Raw genomic sequence first — 20,222 nt, forward strand, 5'->3', positions numbered from 1 at the left:
GCCACTGAGCCACAACCTCAGCTCCTAAAAAAAAAAAAAAAAACAACTTTGTTACATCTAAACAATGGAATATGGAATATCACACAGCTCTAAAAAGAAATGAGCCACAAAGCTACTGAAAAGACAAGGAGGAAACTTAAGTGCATATAATAAAGAGAAAGAAGCCATATACTGTATAATTTCAACTATATAACATTCTAGAAAAGATAACTAGGGAGACAGTAAAAATATTAGTGGTCACCAGGGGTAAAGGGGAGGAAGGTATGATCACGCTCAGCATGGCGGATTTTTAGGGTGTGTTATGGTTTAGTTATTAGGTGTCCCCAAAAGCTCATGTGTGAGAAAATGCAAGAAAGTTTCAAGGTGAAATGATTGGGTTACAGAGACTTAACCCAATCAGTGAATTAATTCCCTGACAAGGATTAACTGAGTGGTAAATGAAGGATGGTAGGATGCAGCTGGAGGAGGTGAGCATTGGGGGCATCTTTGTTGAGTAGAGCTCTCTCTCTGCTTCCTGATCATCATGTGAGATGCTTCCCTCTGCCATTTTCTTCCACATGATGTTTTGCCTCACCTGGAGCCCCAGGGAATGGAGCCAACTATCTATGGAGTGAGACCTCTGAAACTGTGAACCCCCAGATAGACTTTCCCTCCTTAAAAGTGTTCTTGTAGGTCTTTTGGTCATGGTAACAAAAATTCTGACTAAAACAGGCAGTTTTATTTATAGTTCAGGGGGCTGGGGTTGTGCTCATTGGTAGAGCACTTGCCTAGCATGTGTGAGGCACTGGGTTCAATCCCCAGAACCACATATAAATAAATGAATAAAATAAAGGTATTGTGTTCATCTACAACTAAAAAATATTTTTTAAAAAAAAGAGTTCAGGGACACCAAGATGGCAGACACAGTATTAGAAAAGCCACTAGAGAACAAGGAGCCAAGTCCTGTCTCTGTTTACAATAAATCCCATTATCATGACAACTCCTACCATATATTCAGTATTTTAAAATGACCAATGGGAGTAAAGTGGGAAGTATTCTAATTCAGTTTTCTGAAGTAACCAATGAGGGGAAATTGGACAATATTCTAATCAGGTATCATAAGATAACTAATGGGAGCAAGTGGGGTAAGGTCTTCCACCAGGTCTGTATAGGGGAGAGAACACCTCACAGCTCAGCATATAAGACACTAATTTCCAGAGATTTGGGCCTTGAGCTCTTCTCCCTTGCTTGGCTCACTCTGCTCTACCTAATGGAGTACTACTCTTATTTTCACCTTCAATAAATCTGTATTTTGCCTGTTACTTGTGTGTGTGTCTTGCTCAAGTCTTTGTTCAGGACACCAAGGACCGGGACCCTAACTGGACACCCTGACGATAACACTATAAATGATACCATAATGGTAAAAACATACTGTTATACATGTGTCCAAACTCATAGAATGTATAAGGCCAAGAGTGAATCCTAATGTAAACTATGAATTTGGGGTGACAATGATGTGTCAATGTGTTAGTCAACTGTAACATGTACCATTCTGCTGGGGGGATGTTGACAATGGTGGAGGCTATGTGAGTGGTGGGGCAGGGAATATATGGCAACTCTGTACCTCCCGCTCTATGAACCTAAAACATCTCTAAAACATAAAGCCTAATAATAATAATAATAACAATAATAATATCTGATTTTTATTTAATAATATTTAATATATTTTAGAATTTTCAAAGAGTTTCCATATCTTCGATCTCAGTTTCTTAACCATAAAATAGAGAAAACAGAACCTCTGAGGATTAAGTGAACAAGTATAGGTGACATCCTTATAACAGTACCTGGCACACAGAAAGTTTTCAATAAACATAAGCTATAACGGTTATTTATTAGTGGTTATTTATCTCATTTTATTTATGAAGCAGCCTGTGATAAGATAATTTCATGCCTGTTTTACAGATAGGGAGATTCCAATAGAGTAAAGGAAATTAAATGGCTTGCTGATATATTAAAACTCCAAAATTCCAAATCTTCAATCTATTAAACAATTTATCTCAAATGTAAACTTTCATAAAAACCTTCTGGGGGTCTAGGGATACAGTTCAGTTGGTAGAATGCTTGCCTTGCATGCACAAGGCCCTGAGTTTGATCCCTGGCACCACAAAAAAAAAGAAAAGAAAAAGAAAAAACCTACTGGGGGTTATATATAAACAGGGCAAGGGTAAAATACATGTAGCACATTGAATGCATACCCAGTTGATAATTCTAACCCATACACTTGGTTTAGCATCTTCTGTCCAGGTTGGTTTCCAAGTCTTTTTGAAATTTTTTATTGGTACATTATAATTACAAATAATAGTGGGATTCATTGTGACATATTTGTCACATAACATAATTTGATCAATTTCATTTCCCAATAACTCTTCTTTCCATCCTCATGACCCCATTCCTCTACTCTACTGGTCTCCCTTCTATTTTCATGAGATTCCTTTTTTTTAACTTTTCCTCTCTAGCTTCCACATATGAGAAGAAACATATGACCTTTGACTTTCAGATTCTGGCTCACTTCGCTTAATATGATACTCTCCAGTTCCATCCATTCTCCTGCAAATGACATAAGTTCATTCTCCTTTGTGGCTAAATAAATCTCCACTGTGTATATATAACATACATATTCTTTATCCATTCATCTGTTAACAGACATCTAGGCTAGTCCCATAATTTGGCTATTGTGAATTGCACTGCTATCAACATGGGTATGCTCATCTCTAAAGTATGCTTACTTTAATTATTTTGGATAAATACTGAGGAGTGGCATAGCAGGGTCATATGGCAGTTCCATTCCTAGTCTTTTGAGAAAACTCCATATTGATTTCCATAGTGGTTGTACTGATTTACAATCCTACTAACAGTTGAAAAGTGCTCCTTTTCCCCTACATCCTTGCTAACATTAATTATTCTTTGTACTCTTGATAATTACCATTCTAACTGGAGCTGAAACATTAGTGTAGTTTTGACTCATATTTCACTGATTGCTAAAGATGTGAAAATTTTTTATATATTTGTTGGTCATCTGAATTTCTTCTTTTGAGAAATGTCTATTTAGTTCATTTGCTCATTTATTGGTTGGGGTTTTGGCTTTTTTAATATTAAGTTTTTTGAGTTCTTTATATATTTTGGACACTAATCCTCTGTCAGAAGAGTAGCTGACAAAGATTTTTTTCCCATTTTATAGGTTCTCTCTTCATGCTTTTCTTTTGCTATGCAGAAGCTTTTTAGTTTGATGCTATCCCATTTATTAACTCTTGGTATTATTTCTTGAGTCTTAGGAGTCCTATTAAAGGAAGTCATTGGCTGTGCCTATATATATTGCCCCTATGTTTTCTTCTAGCCCTTGCAAATTTTCTGGTCTAATTCCTAGGTTTTTTGTCTACTTTGACTTGATGTTCATGCAGGGTGCATGATAGGTAACAAGTTTCATTCTGCTACATATTAATAAACAGTTTTCCCAGAACCATTTGTTTAAAAAAGGCTCTCACCAATAGATAGGTCATTCAGATGTAAAATCAGCAAAAATATTTGAGACCTAAAAATACTATAAATCCAATGGACCTAAAAGATATCTACAGAATATTTTATCTAACAACAGTTGGATATACTTTCTTCTTAGCTGCTCATGGAATTTCTTCAAAATAGACCTTATTTTAGGTCACGAAGCAAGTCTTAGCAAATGAAAAAAAAAGTCAATATAATTATTTGCATATCATCAGATCATAATGGAATGAAATTAGAAATTAACAGTAAGAAAAATTATAGAAATCACTGAAACACACTGAGATTGAACAAAGTGCTTCTGAATGATGAATAGGTCATAGAAGACATCAGAGGAGAAACTTAAAAATTCTTAGAATCAACTGAGAATAGAGATACAACATACCAGAATCTCTGAGACACTAATAAAGCAGGGTTTGTTTGTTTGTTTGTTTGTTTATATCAGGGATTGAACTCAGAGGTACTTAAGCACTGAACCACATCCCCAGCCTTATTTTGCCTATTTTATATTTTTATTTAGAGACAGGGTCTCACTGAGTTTCTTAGCACCTCACTTTTGCTGAGGCTGGCTTTGAACCTGAAATCCTCCTGCTTCAGCCTCCTCAGCTGCTGGGATTACAGGTATGTACCATGACACCTGGCCTAGGAAGGCAGTTCTAAGAGGAAAGTCTGTAGCACCAAATACCTATGTAAAAAAATCAGACAGATCCTAAATAAACAACTTAATGATGCATCTCAAAGTCCTAGAAAAAGAAGAACAGATCAATTCCAAAACCAATATAAGGAAGGAAATTATTAAGATCAGAACCAAAATTAATTAGAGAATTTAGAAAGGATCAATGTAACAAAGAGTTGGTTCTTGGGCTGGGGATGTGGCTCAAGCGGTAGCGCGCTTGCCTGACATGCATGCGCCCTGGGTTCAATCCTCAGCACCAAATACAAACAAAGATGTTGTGTCCGCCGAAAATTTAAAAAAAGTATATTAAAATTCTCTCTCTCTCTCTCTCTCTCTCTCTCTCTCTCTCTCTCTCTCTTTAAAAAGAAGGGTTGGTTCTTTGAAAAGATGAACAATATTAATAAACCCTTAGCCAACCTAACAAAAAGAGAGAGAGAGAAGACCCAAACAAATAAAATCAGAGGTAAAAAAGAAATGAGCTGTGCCACAGATATCACAAAAAAATCCAGAGGACCACTAAGGGCTATTTTGAAAATTTACACTCCACAAATTGAAAAATATAGAAGAAATGGACAGATATGAATGCATAAGTCCTACCCAAATTGAACCAAGAGGACATAGGAAACCTAAACAGACCAATAACAAGCAATGAGATTGAAGTGGTAATAAAAAGCCTTCTCTTTTAACTTTGTATATTTCTTCTTGCTTTGTTTTTTGAATTATGATAAGCATTGTTACATTTGCTTTAAAAGTTTTTAATTAAAAGCAGAAACATATAATAACAAGCTATTAGAAGGAAATAAAGTATAACTGCTGATATAAACTTGTGTATAAAAGGTTCAAAACAGATTAATATAGTAGCAACCCCTTCCCTGACCAAAGACACCCCTCTATCCGCCATCAATGTAAATGCTCCTAGGAACCTGAACCTATAAATCAAAGTTTGTGTGAATCACGACTGAAGCTGGGAGATTAGGATAGGACTTTTTGAATAATGAAGGATAACTTGGCAACTGCAATAGTAGCTGCATCACAAGCTGCAGAAATCATTTATGAAACTGCCTTATTGAGACATAACTGACGTACAATAAAACACATTCCATAACATAAACTGTGCATGTATCAAAATTGTACATTTTAGTAAGTTTTAACATATGTACACATGCCCATAAAACTCTGATCACGACAGTGAAAACACTCATCACCCACCCAAAATTTCTTGTGCTCTTTTGTAAACCCTTTTCAGCCTTCAGCAACCACTGATCTGAATGCCAAATGCTTAAGTCCTATCTGACTTATTGGGTAACGTAATAAAAATAGACATTTTTTCTGGAAAATACTCATACAATGCTAAATTTCAACAGGTATTTTCCTGTAAATCAAAATGATTTCTCAATTTCAAGCTTAATGTACCAATCTTTATCTAGTTAAAGCTGTATGGAGTCTTGTTTTGCTCTTGAAAATAGGTCTAAAAAGATTTGTTTCCCCCTATATGATCCCTGTTTGTAACCCTGTTTAAACCAAATAAACATATTCTAGAATATTATCTATTTTAAATTATATATTACACATTAGAGTATATATTAATTAAAATATATCTGCTAAAAACAGGTAGAATCACTGAGACCAATTTATTAGGCTATTACTCAAAATTGATTATGTAGAACAATCTAACTTACCCTTTAAATTTCTTTTTAATATTCCTGTGCTTCAACTGACAATAATGGTAGAATTCATTAACATTCTCATTATTTTCACCATTGTAATATCCACAGATTGATTTATTCAACAAGGTTTTCAGAGTCTAGTATAAACCAAGCCCTGATGAAAAAGAATGCCATAATTATGACCTTCATAAATTAATCAAAAGGTCAATTTTTTAAAAAAATTGTTTAATTTTAGTAATACTTAACATTAGGGTTATTTTGACATAATTATTAAAGCATGGAATATAATTTGCTCTAATTCAATCTCCAGGGCTTTCCTTTCCCCTCTTCTTCTCCCTCCACCTGTTCCCTTCCCTCCACTGTACTGGTCTTTCTGCTATTTACTTATATAGTTTTTTAATTAGTGTCTTGGATATATATGATGGTGAGATTCACTGTTGTATATTCATATACAAACATAGGGAAGTTAGGTCAGATTCATTCCACTGTTCTTCCCTTATCCTGATTTTCCTCTCTCCCCCTCAGTCTCCTTTCTCTACTCCACTGATCTGTCTCCTGCTTTATTGGAATTTTCCCCTTCCTTCAAAAGGTCAAATTTTAATGAATATTTTTACCTATTTCCCTGTTCTCTTATATTTCACCTTTACACCTTCTCCAACCTCATGCACACATTTTGCTGCTAGCTTTGTGATTAAAAGCCATACTACTGAAATGATTTATTCCTTAATACCTTTATAGAGGCCAATAGGAGGTCCTTTAACCTTAAAAAATTACAGTTACTTAATAATGCTTACACAATATGCATTCTAGCAATGGCTTGTGTACGTAGCTTTACAGAAATATTTCACTCAACATGCTCCCAATGCCAGAACATTTCTAGAAGAGTCTCAGAGAACATGCTGCTTTCTCTTATCACCTGGAACTTCATCTTCCTTACCACTGTACCTAGTAGCAAAGCTGGCCAAATAGGAGTAGAATAAGAGATTAGGGGAAAGGTATCACACTGGAAATGTTCTCCCAAGCCTAAAATAGTTGTTTTAAACTGCAGTGAAAACTCAATAAATTCTGCACAGTCTGCATCCAAAATCATTCCAAAACCTTTTCTCATTTCAGAACATATTAGAGAGCCTCATCTTATACCTCTTGGGTTTTTAAAATCAAATTAACTTTGAAACATTGAAAGTACTTGAGTCATAAGTATCCACCCATTTGTTCTCTCTTATTCTTTCTCACTCAAATATTTGCTGTCAGAGTGTTTAGCAAGGTGATCTGAATAAGTCACATTTAAAAAAAACAACAGTAGAAAATACTAGGACAATCTGCATAACGCAATATCCTCTTTTGAAGTAGGTCTTGCTGCCTTTCTTTTTTCTCCAGGCTTTTGAACCTCCAAGTTTGTCATTTTGAAAGCATTTTAGATGTATAAAATTATATCAACATATTTATGTAAGATAGCAGGGCAGCCAGTATTTGTTAGGGTCAGATCAACCTAGGAAATTTGCAACCTTCTGGTCATATAGAATCCCAGTAAACAGGGTGCAGTGGTACATGCCAGTAATACGAGCAGCCCAGAAGGCTAAGGCAAGAGAATTACAAGTTCAAAGCCAGCCCCAGCAACTCAGCAAGGCCCTAAGCAACTTATCAAGACCCTGTCTCAAAATAAAACATAAAAAGTGTTAGGTATATGGCTCAGCGTTAAATTGCCCTGTGTTAAATCCCTATTAACCTCTCCTCAATAAAAAGAATTCCAGTAAGTTTTGACCAAATAGAAATATTTTCTGGCTCTTTAGTCAAGATGCCACAGATAAATGTTCAAGCATTCTGACACATCATTAACCCAAACAGCATTTTAAAACGAAGCCTTAACCATATGCTCTGATCTTTGGAATAATTTCAAAATCACATCATTAAAATAAACTGTACTCAATTTTGCAATAGTAGGAATATAGCCAGTAGATAACCCTGTAAACAACCAAATTCCCAGATTAAGATGGTATGAAAGAGATTATGGGGGGTGGGCAATGAAGATTTCTGGAAAGAAGTGACTTGTGAAGATCCACAGCCATTCAGTAATGATAACTTTGCAACAGTGAAATATTAGAGTTCTACAAAGACAATCTCTGCTATCATCACTCAAAGAAACTTACCTCTAAGGTAGAGTTTAGTGTGGGGATTTTTTTTTTTTTTTTTTTTTTGGTGTTAGGGATTTAACCTAGGGATGCTTTACCACTGAGATACATCCCCAGTCCTTTTTTTATATGTTCATTTATTTTTATGTGGTGCTGAGGATTGAACCCGGTGCCTTGTATGTGTGAGGCAAGCACTCTACCGCTGAGCCCCAGCTCCAGCCCCCCAGTTCTTTTTATTTTGTTATTTTGAGACAGGGTCTCATTAATTTGCTGAGGGTTTCCCTAAATTGCTGAGGTTGGCCTCCTACTTGCCATCCTCCTGTTTCACCCTCCCCAGTCACTGGAATTACAGACATGTGCCACCACACCCAGCTTAGTATGAGGAATTTTGATCTTGAAATAAAGAAAAATAGATTTGTGTTAATTCATCTCTCAGGGCAACTTAATTTTCTGTTTTCTTCTCCCTGTGTCAAAAGATTGTTCTAAGGTTTCCTTTATGTGATATTTGTGAAAGCAAAGTGCTTTGAGTGCTTCTGAGGCTAACAGAAAATGAATAAACTTTTAAAAAGTTTGTATTCAGCCTTTCCATGCAAATGCATTTATATAACTCTGTATGCTGGGGTGAGCACAGTCATCCTCCCATGACAGCAAGGGAGGGAGCTATTTTTAAAAAACTGTATATACAAAGCAGTGGGCAGACCTGTCCAACAAGTCTTTTAGTCTTTTGCCTCTTCTTCAGCACATTGTTGAAAAGCACCTTTTTTTGCAGACACCTCCAGCCAAGAATGATGCTTTATACCTTGGATTAATTTACCATAATGCTACTAAAGTTGACTCTTTCTACTTTCTCTTCTCCACATGACCTCAAAAAAGAAAGAAAAGGCCATCATGGATGTAAAGGAATGTGGCTAAGTATCTCCCATACTTTTTCCTCACTCACTGAGTAATATTAGAATTGTTTGTGGGAAATGCATCTTAGGAAATTACCAGTGTTTTGCTTCCAGGTTCTGTCTTGAGTCTGAAAATTACCAGCAGAATTCCTGTCCACAGTCGCCACCTACAGGAGAAAAGCAACCTTCACATGGGACCTGGCTTTGTCCTACTAAGTTTCTGAGTGCAGCAGTATTTCCCCAGCTTTTCAAAACCCTAAGGTGATCTTATTTGAATACAAGTCCCACAGAACCACATATTACCCGATATCTTATGTGGAAAATGTGATCGAGGGAGGAAAAACTGGGGAGGCCACAATTCATGTGAACTCTTCATAGTAACCTATGGCATCCTAACCAGGCAACACTCTGTCAGAAACAGGTATAGTCAAAAGTGGATGAAATAGTACAAAAATAAGTAAAACAACTGTATCTTTACAACCTTAAGCACGAAGAGTCTGATAGTAACATAGTCGTACTTATATACCATCATAATCTGGTTTTGTACTTGTTTTTATTAACAATTCCAGATATTGATATTGTTAACACATTTCTCACTTTTTATGCCTGCAGAATGTTTCTGTAGAAATTTGATAGAGAAATTTTGTAGAAATTCTATAGGGACTTACTACAGATTTATTTAGAGATATTCCCCCTCCATGGAGATTTGTGTTTTCTAATATTCTTTTTTCCTGAAAGACCATTACCTTTTCCAAAGGACTACTGCCATAAGAAAAAACAACTACCATGAAATTATTTGTATAGATCTTTACAAAAATGATTTCCTCAAAATGTATTTTCAAATATATTTTGTCAAAGGGCAGGAATTCATTCATATGGCTCATTAACTATTGTCAAATTGGTCTCCTGAAACATTAAGTCAATTAATCAGGCCATCAGTGAGCAAATATGCCTGACCCCCTTGCAGCCCTATACACATTGGATCATTATGATGTTTATGTTTGCTGCCTTTATTAGTATATAACAGAAACTCCAAGTAGCTCTCATTTGCATTTAATTTCATGTAGACTGAAGCTCCAGCCAACCTTGTATCCATATTCCACTTCCTGTTCAATATCTCCAGTTGAATATTTCATTGGCATCTCAGATGAACAAGTGCACCAGAGCTCTTAATTTCCATCCCCCAAATCTGTCCTCAATCTCAAACTTGTTTCTTCCCACCTAGTGATTACCACCTCCCCAAATAGAGTCACCCTCCACCCAAGTGCTCAGGCTGAAAACTTAGGACTTATTCTTCCCTTCTTCTCTGATTCGTTCCTTTTGCAAGTCCTTTGAACTCCACCTTTACCACACATTCCAAACCCATTTCCAACTTCATTGCTACATCGCAGGTCCAAGCTACCACCATCTGTCACCTGAATCATTGCAACAGCCTCCTCTTCCATCCTTGTCCCAACAGAGTCTACTCTATACACTAGCCAAAGTGATAAAAAAAAAAAAAAAAACAAACAAAAAAAAAAACTTTAAGGGCTGGAGGTGTAGTTCAGTGGTAAAGCTCTTGCCTAGCAAGGATCAGGTCTCTCCCCTGTTCAAAACCCTCCAGTGAACCGGGCACAGTGATGCATGCCTGTAATCCCAGCAATTTAGGAGGCTGAGGCAGGAGGTTCATGAGTTCAAAGCCAGCCTCAGCAACAGCAAGGCCCTAAGCAACTTAGCAAGACCCTGCCTCTAATAAAATACAAAAAAAAAAGGGGGGGCTGGGGATGTGGTTCCTGGGTTCAATCCCTGGTACCAATAAACAAACAAACAAATCCAAAACCCTCCAGTGGTTTCCCATGACATTGTGAAGGAAATGCAAACGGCTTATCCTCAAAACATGGCCCCTGCCCACCTCTTTCAACTCATTTCACCCCTCCTCCCCTCCTTCCTTTGTTCTGTCCATCCCAGCCCCACTGGTCTTTTTACTGCCCCACAAATGTAGCAGTTTCACTCCACAGGGTGAACATGGAGTTCCCCCTATCTGAAGGGCTCTCACTGAAGATTTCTTTAAGGTTGATTCTTTTTCATTTTTTTCAGATTTGACTTGAATGTCATCTCAGAGCATCTTTCCCTAAACAATCTGAAATAGAACTGGCCCCACCCCTATCAACAGTAGCATATCACTCCATTTTATTTTTACCATAACATTGAAGCTAGCTATTAATTTTGACACCTTGTAGATCTGTATAAAAGTGTGTTGTGTTGAAGCAGCAAATTCATGAGTGCTGCATTTGGAATATTTAGTTTTATCTTTAAGCACCACCCCATGTATTCATTTATGCCATCTAATATATGACAACCAGTTGTAGTACATACAATTTTATGATCTTTATTTCCCTTTGTATTTACTTTAAGCATTTAAATAAATTGCTGAATTGTGATTTTAAAAAAGAAAGAGAGAAAACATGCAAGTGGTAAGAGTAGCATGCAGGGGCTGGGGATGTGGCTCAAGTGGTAGCGCACTTGCCTGGCCCGGGTTCGATCCTCAGCACCACATACAAACAAAGACGTTGTGTCCGCCGAAAACTAAAAAATAAATATTAAAAAAATTCTCTCTCTCTCTCTCTTAAAAAAAATAAATAAATAAAAAGAGTAGCATGCAAGTCACTAGACTCCAGGTTAAAAAGGAAAATAGTGGCCAAAGCCTGGGGTCAGATATGTCACTGGTGCTTTAGTCTAGCAGGATATTTTAAGTATTCTCAGTTCTTTATTCTCTGACATTCTGAGGTTCCCCAACACTTTCTAGTATAAAGTTGCAAAAGTCATATCTTGTAATATTCATGGAAACATACCTATTTCAAAAAGGGTGACCCCAATGTATAGGGGATCAAGCATGAGAGAGTACACCTTCACTTCCTATTAAATGAAGTCTGAGTTTCTGATCCAGTTATCAAAAACACTCCGCGAATTTCATTCCCTTCCCAGGTTGTATATCCCCCACCACCCTTCAGTCACCCTACTCCACAGCAAAATTAATCCACTCCGCTTCGCTTCCAAGTCTCCATAGCTTTGCTCCTTGAGTCATTTTCTCTCTCCAGTGTCTCATATCAAGCTTTCACTCATCTTTCAATTCAATCTTAGATCCAGCTTCTTCCTCACTTCTCCGCTTTCCCCAATAATTTATCTCACTAATGTGCTTGCTTAGAAATATATCTATACCTTTCTTAACACACTTATCACTTTCAGTGCTGCATTATAATTATTTGGATGTCTATAATTTCAAAAACTGAGATTAGTTCATAATTTTATTTCTTTAGATTAGAAAACAATCTTTCCTGTGAGTTTAACTTATAATTTTGAATTAATCAATTTATGAGTTCATTCACATGCCTATCACTGTATCCAAAATGATTTATTATTTTGTTTCACTTTTATTTAGTCTCCAATTAAGATTCTGCTGTAAAATGGAAGATACAGCCATCATAAATTTTTACCAAAAATGAATTGGGCTTCTAGATGTACACATTTCTAGTTATAAAATCTTTAAATAATATTCCCTTCTACTGATGAGACTTAAATCAAGAATAATAATAGGGGCTGGGGCTAGGGCTCAGTGGCAGAGTGCTTGACTAGCATGTGTGAGGCACTGGATTCGATCCTCAGCACCACATGAAAGTAAACAAAATAAAGGCATTCTGTTCATTTACAATTACAAAAAAAAATTTAAAAAGGATAATAGTAAATGAAGGGGGTTCATAGTCCTACCACAAAGGAGTAAAAGCTAAAGTAAATATTTTAAAAATTGAAGCTATCCATTTATGTTGTATATTTGTTAACCTACTTTTGCCTGTCTGTCCCTTCCCTTCCCAATCTGTAAGTTCCATGAGGGCAGGGTTGCATCTGCCTGGTTCACTAGTATATCTTCAAAGCCTAAGATAGTACCTGGCTCATATAAAGAAATAATAAGGAGGCTGGGGATGTGGCTCAGTGGTAGAGCACTCACCCAGCCTGTGAGAAGCGGGTTCAATCCTCAGCACTACATAAAAATAAATAAATGAATTAAAGGTATTGTGTCCAACTGCAACTATATATATATATATATATATATATATATATATATATATATATGAACTCATAAGGCTAAATCCTACCTAAAACAGAGATTCTGTTCAAAAGCTGCATTTGAAAGTATGATGTTAATATTTAAAATACTAATATTAGCACTCAAAGACAAATAGTAAAATGATAATGCAGATGTGCATGTTCTTTTGGATTCCTAGAGCTATTAACATTAATGAACATTGAGATAAATTCAGGTATACCTACTAAACACCTACCCAGTTAGACATTTTGAGGGCTACCATAAGTCACCCTCAAAGGACTAAGTCTGCAAAGAGAAAGAACTTATAACTTGTAACTGGAATATGAGGAATAAAATGGTGAACGCCATGAGAGGTGTAGAGTACTTTGGGCCACAGATAAACAATAAAGGTCTTAACACTCTTTCACACAAAATGAGTGTTAGAATTCCTGGGAATGTACTTTGTGTGTTTAATGGGACGTATGTAGAAACAATTGTACTTGTCACAATAACTGGCAAAGGAATAAGCTTCTCTGCCATTTGCTAAGCAGGGGGCCAGCAATTGCTTAATGCCCTGCAGTTCCTGGACAGACTTGCACAATAAAGATCTTCCCATGACAACACAGAAAAAACTCATCTAGAATATATGGAATGTATTCAGGGAATTCCAGATTCATATTTCTAACATGTTGCTTTCCCAGGTAGTCACTTCTGGGTTGTTTTTCCTCTGAACTCTGTGTGTGTGTATATATAATTTTTTTAAAAAAAATTAATTTTTTAATCGGTTTTACTTGACAGTAGAATGCATTTATGCACTTTGATGTATCATACATAGATGGGGTATAATTTCTCATTTTTCTGATTGTACATGTTGTAGGATCACATCCATCATGCAGCCATATATGTACATAAGGTAATAATGTTTGTTTCATTCTACTATCCTTTCTATCCCCATATCCCCTCCCCCTCCCTTCACTCCTCTCTATCTAATCTAAAGTAACTCTATTCTTCCCTAGCAACCCCAACCTTTATTGTGAATTAGCATCCACATATCAGAGAAAACATCCAGCCTTTGTTGTTGGTTTTTTTTTGGGGGGGGGGATTGGCTTAATTCGCTTAGCATGATATTCTTTAACTTCATCATTTACCAGCAAATGCCATAATTTAATTCTTGTTTAAAGTTGAGTAATATTCCATCATATATGTCACATTTTCTTTATCCATTTATCTATTGAAGGGCACCTAAGTTATTTCCGTAGTTTAGCTATTGTAAATTGAGCTCCTATAAACATTGATGTGGCGGCATTACTGTAGTATGCTGATTTTAGTCCTGTGAGTATAAACCGAGGAGTGGAATAGCTGGGTCTTTGAACCAGATCCTATACTCATCAAGTGTTCAGCAGAAAGAAAACTTGAGTCCAAGTAAAGGATGAAGGAGAATAGCAAGACCCACCAGAATATCTCTGTAGGGTCATAGATTTTCAGCCCCACAACAGAGGAAAGTTACCACCCATGGATAATACTCAGTCCCTAGCAGTTAGCCCTTCCCTAATGATGATCAGCATCCCTGTGTGTTATGATTATTCTCATTTCACAAAGACAGTTCTACTGTACCTCTGATAATTCTGTAATTACAATGTAAAGTAAGAAGCTAATTTTGAATTAGAATCTTCCCTGGTGGGGGCTCCTTTCTCTTGAGCAGTAGCTCAGAGTCTACAGAGCCAGGTAGCCCCCAGAATGGGGGTTGGTGACTGAGCAGGGAAAGCAGAACACTTACCCCTAGCTAAAGGGGTCAGTTCTGCCCAGCTCTGCTTTCTGGAGGTGAAACATAGCTCAGGCCTTCTAACATCTCAAGATAAGCTATAGATTCCAGTTTTGATTGAGATCTTTAGCTTTTTCAATGTTGACCCCTATTTCAATTGCTTTTTCAAATAGTGTGAAGGCTGAAGCACATCATCTAGGCCTGAATTTGACCCAGGGCCCCTAGTTTGCTCTTTCTGCACACTCAACCCAGGAATCTTTTCAGTTGCATGCATTGAGTATTCCCCACTGAGTCAGTAAATTAAAAAAAAAATAGTTAAGTGTACTGACAACTTGGTAAGGTTTTCAAGATAGGAGGAGAGATGCACAGACCCAGGGACCCAGGTAGGTCATACCAGATGATTGGTACCACTTTTGTTATGTTCTTCCTTGCTTAAAAATTCTTAATTCCCTCCCCTATTTCTTTATTTCTTTTTTTGGTACCGGGGATTAAACTCAGAGGCACTCAGTCACTGAGCCACATTCCAGCCCTATTTTGTATTTTATTTAGAGACAGGGTCTTACTGAGTTGCTTAGCACCTCACTTTTGCTGAGGCTGGCTTTGAACTCAGGATCCTCCTGCCTCAGTTTCCCAAGCTGCTGGGATCACAGGCATACAGTACCACACCTGGCACCTCCCCTATTTCTTACTGCACAAGTTACTTCTAAGGCTCTCCAAAACATGATTCCCCTGCCTTGCCAGCCCTATATTTTATCATGTCCCTGTATTCATCCCCCATTCTATTTGAGCCAGTCTTCCTTGAATTCCTTCTAAGATGATGATCTGTTCAGCCCAATATCTCCTGTCCTTATTGAAATCCTATCCACCATTCCAAACTTTGCTCACACTTCACTCCTTTTATTAAACCTTCCCCGTGACAGTAAAAAGCAAAAAGGTATGGTGTCAAGAAGACCTAGGTTCAAATCTCACTTCCACCATTGATAAGCTGGGAGATATCCTTGGGTTTGTTACCTAAATGCTTTGGGCTTCAGAAGATGATGCATATTGAATATCCCTCATCTGAAATGTTTAAGACTCCAAGTGTTTCAGATTCTGGATTTGGGAATATGTGCATAACCAATAATGATCTCACTGGGGATGGGATTAAAGTCTAAACATAAAATTCATTCATATGTTATATACATGTCAAACACATAATCTGAAAGTCATTTTATACAATATTTTTAGTGACTGTGTTTTGACTGCAGCCTGTCACATGAGGATAGATGTGGAATTTTCCACTTGTGGTATCATGTCAACTTGGCAAGGTTTTCAAGATAGGAAAAGTTTTGAATTTTGGAATATTGGGGATTTCAGATGTTTGGATTAGCGATAGCCAGCCCCTAATAGTACCTACCTTACGGGATTTTCTCTCTCTCTCTCTCTCTCTCTCTCTCTCTCTCTCTCTCTCTCTCTCTCCCTCTCCCTCTCTCCCTCTCTCTTCCCTACAGGATTTTTTAAGGATTACATAAAATAATGCAAATAAAGCACTTGCTCCCCAGCAAGTGATTAATTAATGTGAACTCTTATTGTTAATATACCTACTCAATTTTCACTGACCTTCCTCTCCTTCTGTAAGTGCTTCATCCCTTCTGCTGCCTCTTCTGAGCACAGCCCCACTAGATTCTATGCAGTCCATTTTTACTCGACTGTGACCCAGGTATTGACCTGCCTCACCTGAAATTTAGCTTTAAAGCTTTTTAAAGTACTAGGAGTATGTAGGATACAACATAGAATCCATAGACCCAAGTGAATACTGAATCAGAGTTGCACAACAAACACTACCTCTGAAACAAGTCAGCCAAAGTCCCTATCTCCAGCAAAGGCAAGAGTGGATGCTGGGAAGAGCAATGTGTATCTAATCTCAGAGGTGGAGACTGCTTCCATGTTTAGATAATCCTCCCATCTCCCCGCCCCCCCACACCATCTTGTTTTATCCAATATGGTCCTCACTCCGCCTTCCCTAACCTTCAACCCTCTCCTTCCTTCTGATGCTAGAGATAACACACAGAACTAGTTAAAGGCCACTCTCTTTATATGACTATATGATGGGGGAACCTGAACAAACAGGCTACACTGCCTGTCTAAATGGAAAGCCTGTGATCTACTACTACAGAAGCCAAGATGGCCTCTGCAGGCCCTGTCCCCCTCTCTACCTCCACTGGAATAACAAGTCCAGCCTCATCCATCCTGTGAGGTGTGCAGTAGGTGGGATCCCCTGGGCACCAGTGCCCACCGTCTTATTCCACATCTTACTTTTCTCTGTTTTTACAAGGATTAAAAGAAAAAGAATTTAATGAAAGTTACTCCATGCTTCAGGTGACTCCATGTTTTCAGGGGACCCCCAACCCCCAAAAAAACACAGCACAGAAAAATGTGACCACTGAAATGTCATACCTTTTAAAAAGCAAACATAACAAAACAAACCCAGAATCTAAGAATTCCCAACTACTTTATCCCAAGAATGGTTTTCCAAGCATGAAAACTGAACCTTACCAACTGTGCTACATGAGTTTACACTTTGAACAGCATGAGGTTTCAAAGTTAGATTAGAAGCAGGCAGAAATGGACAAATTGGACATGATCTTTGACATTTGATATCATAAGGAAAATGAAAAGGCCAGTTGGAACCAGTATTCCAATTGCCAACCAGTATTCCAATTCCAATTCCAGTATTGCCCCTTGGAGTTAGCAGCATTCAAAAGTTTTCTGGTAATGATCAGCTTTAAAGAAGGTTACAAAAAGCAGGCAATAGAATGTAAAGAAGGTGAGGATTCCAAGGACCAAGATTATGATTCTCTTGCGTGCAGGGATGGCAGTTTTCCCAGCAGCACGGGTCTTCCTAGCTTGCTTTTTCCCCTCAACCCTCTGCCCACCAATCGAAGCTCAGCACTCAGCATTCCAAATGCCTTGTGGGTGACCCTGCTCTCTTGGTCAAATTGGAAACAAGTCTTATTCCACCTGCACTGGAAAAGTCCAGTGGAGACAGTGTCTTGAGAAGTCCCTGAAACCAAGTACCGAGTCATCAAGGGGACAGGTAGGGACAACAGAACCCTGCTAAAGATTAATTGGATGGGTGCAGTGGCAGCAGGGAGAAAGTTGAGAGCCCAAGCCCTTGGCATGATGATGTAGCAGGAGAGGGCACCTTCAGTTCTCATTAGCGGGATGACAATGCCAACGCACTCTAAGGGAATGCCTCGCGTGACCTCGGCTGTAGCAGCGGCTGGAATGAGTGGGTGCCAGAGCGCCCCCTACTGCGGTGCCAGGGCCAGAGGAAGCGCAGCAGGGTGAAGGGAAAGGACCAGGGGAAGAGACTAGACGCATCTCTGGAAAACCTGACTCTGCTGGGGCTGGAAGGGTAACCCGGGTCCCCTGCATAGCCCGTCCCCAATCCCCATCCAGGGTCTGGCAAGGCCCTGTCTGCGTTGCACCCACAGCTCCGGTAGGCCAGGGCGGACAGCCGACACAGACGCAGTGGGACGTGGCTGCCTTCTCTGCGAGCAGAGCGTAGGGCATTTACCGGGAGACTCAGGAGCCGTTGCGTCTCCACTCTGGGCTCCTCTGGGATAGCGGGTCTGCCACCACCACCGCCACTACCGCCGCCGCCGCCCCTTTCCAGCTGCAGCAGTAGCCACTGCCTACGCTCCCAGTCGCTCCCTGCGACTGTTGTCCGTGAGGCCAGCTGTTGAATGGCTCGCGTCGAGCGCACCAGGAGCATAAGAGTCCTCGCTGCATCCAAGTCCGCGACGCAGGCGCGCAGCCGGGTGCCAACGCCCCGTGCACCCCTCGCCCCGCTGCGGCCCTGGCGAGCTCACAGCGACTGCCTCCCGGCTCGGGGCTGCGGGCTGCGGGCTGCGGGCTGCGGGTTCGCCTGCCTGCCCGCTTGCTCTGTTTGGTGGGCTCTCGCCAAACCAATTGACTCCCCTCTGAGGCTCCACCCCCTCGCTTCCATCCCTCAGCTTGCCCACAGGACCAATGGCAAAGATGGACTAGTCCCGCCCCTTCGATTCCCCCAGGGCCAATCGCCTTCTCAGGAGGAACCATTCAAATAACCCCGCCCCTCTAGTGCGGCAAAGCTGGAGCCAAAGTTTACCCCAGTACGCAGGGGCTCCTGAGATTCGCTAGCTTCACCCAGGCTTCCCACCCTCCCGGCCTCATAAGGTTACAATGTTGTTAAAGACTGCAACTTACCTGGTCTACCGACCCACGCACACACTAATGCCTTCGAGGAAAATAGTATAAAAAGGCTAATGAGAGAGCGGCTGTTGCCCACCTCACCTGTGAGGAGGGACTGCTGAGAAACTGCCACCCAATCGGCCATGCCTTACACATCGCAAGGTGAGCAAGAACCTCAAAGATCATCAACTGACTATCCCTGCACTGTTTTTGATTTTTGTTGTTTGTCCCATGTAGAGAAGTCCTGCCCTTGTAAACTGGACAACCTCCAGTTGGGATTCACTGCGGACTGCAAGCATAGGGCTCTGACTCCCTGGTAACTTCTGTCCTTTTGAGGCCAAGCAAAGGCAGCCTTGCCCCTTCTTCCTCCACCGTGATCCCACAATTTGAAGTCAATTCTGGCTCACTTCCCCTCCAGGCCCCGCTGCTCCAAAGACTGAGTTCAAGTCTCTTCTCTGAATTTAGGCCAATTCCTTTATACCTTTTAAAAGTACGAGGCAGGAACTGAGTCTTCCTTCTCCCTATCCCCACCCCAGGGTACAGTCCCATCTGCAGGAGTAGACCCAGGGTGGTCACATCTCCTATCTAGAGGACTTTTCAGCTTGAGCTCCCTAAAGTGGCATTTGCTTTCTTGACTGCCATATTACAAAGCTGACTCTTATTAGATTTACTCTCAACACACCCCTGGGGTATTTCTCACAGTGGCTGCTATCACAGGGCTCTGTTTTCTCCTTGATTACCTGAGATGGGGGGTGTTGATTTCACCCTCTTCTGTCAAGACATCTTTGCTGTTCATTCTGTCCTAAATACACCTTCATCTCTGCTCCCTACCACACTGCCTTTGTTCAGGCACCTACCCTGTTTTGCACCACAACTGCCAAAGAGCTTCTCAACCCCTCACCTTGCCTCTAGACTTCCATCCTCCTGGCTGGCTTCCCAACACTCCTCTCCTCATCCTTTTCACATGGGAAGCCAGAGTCAGATCTAAAACACAAATGCAATCATGATACCACCTCCCAGCTTAAAAGCTCGTCCCAGCTTCCAGTCATTTTTGTTCTCTCCCCTTACCCCCATTCCTTTCAGGATAAGATCTAAAATCTATGGCACAGCATGGAAAACCTTTGGTGACCTGACCTCAGCTGCCCAGCCTCATTTCTAGCTATTCCACCTCCAATCACAGAGCAGTCTATACTTAAGGTAAACTGAACTTCCTCTTACTCAGAAGAGCCATGGTCTCAAACACTTTGATTTTTTTTTATACAAAGTCCAAAATAACCTTCTCCCTACCC

At 39.6% G+C, this 20,222-nt stretch overlaps 1 protein-coding gene across 1 annotated transcript in view; it reads right to left on the minus strand.

Moving 5' to 3' along the window:
* Positions 1 to 18,505, minus strand: part of LOC124076874 (A-kinase anchor protein 17B-like) — a 32,611-nt gene extending 14,106 nt beyond the window's left edge. Inside the window, exon 1 of the mRNA XM_046420949.2 lies at positions 18,278 to 18,505. The gene's annotated coding sequence lies outside the window, so the exon portion shown is untranslated. The remainder of the gene's footprint in view (positions 1 to 18,277) is intronic.
* Between the last annotated feature and the right edge of the window lie 1,717 nt (positions 18,506 to 20,222).

The sequence above is a fragment of the Marmota monax genome, unplaced genomic scaffold (genome assembly GCF_021218885.2).
Source record: "Marmota monax isolate L192 unplaced genomic scaffold, Marmota_monax_Labrador192_F-V1.1 WCK01_AAM20220418_F8-fsc00155, whole genome shotgun sequence".
NCBI classification, from domain to species: Eukaryota; Metazoa; Chordata; class Mammalia; order Rodentia; family Sciuridae; genus Marmota; species Marmota monax.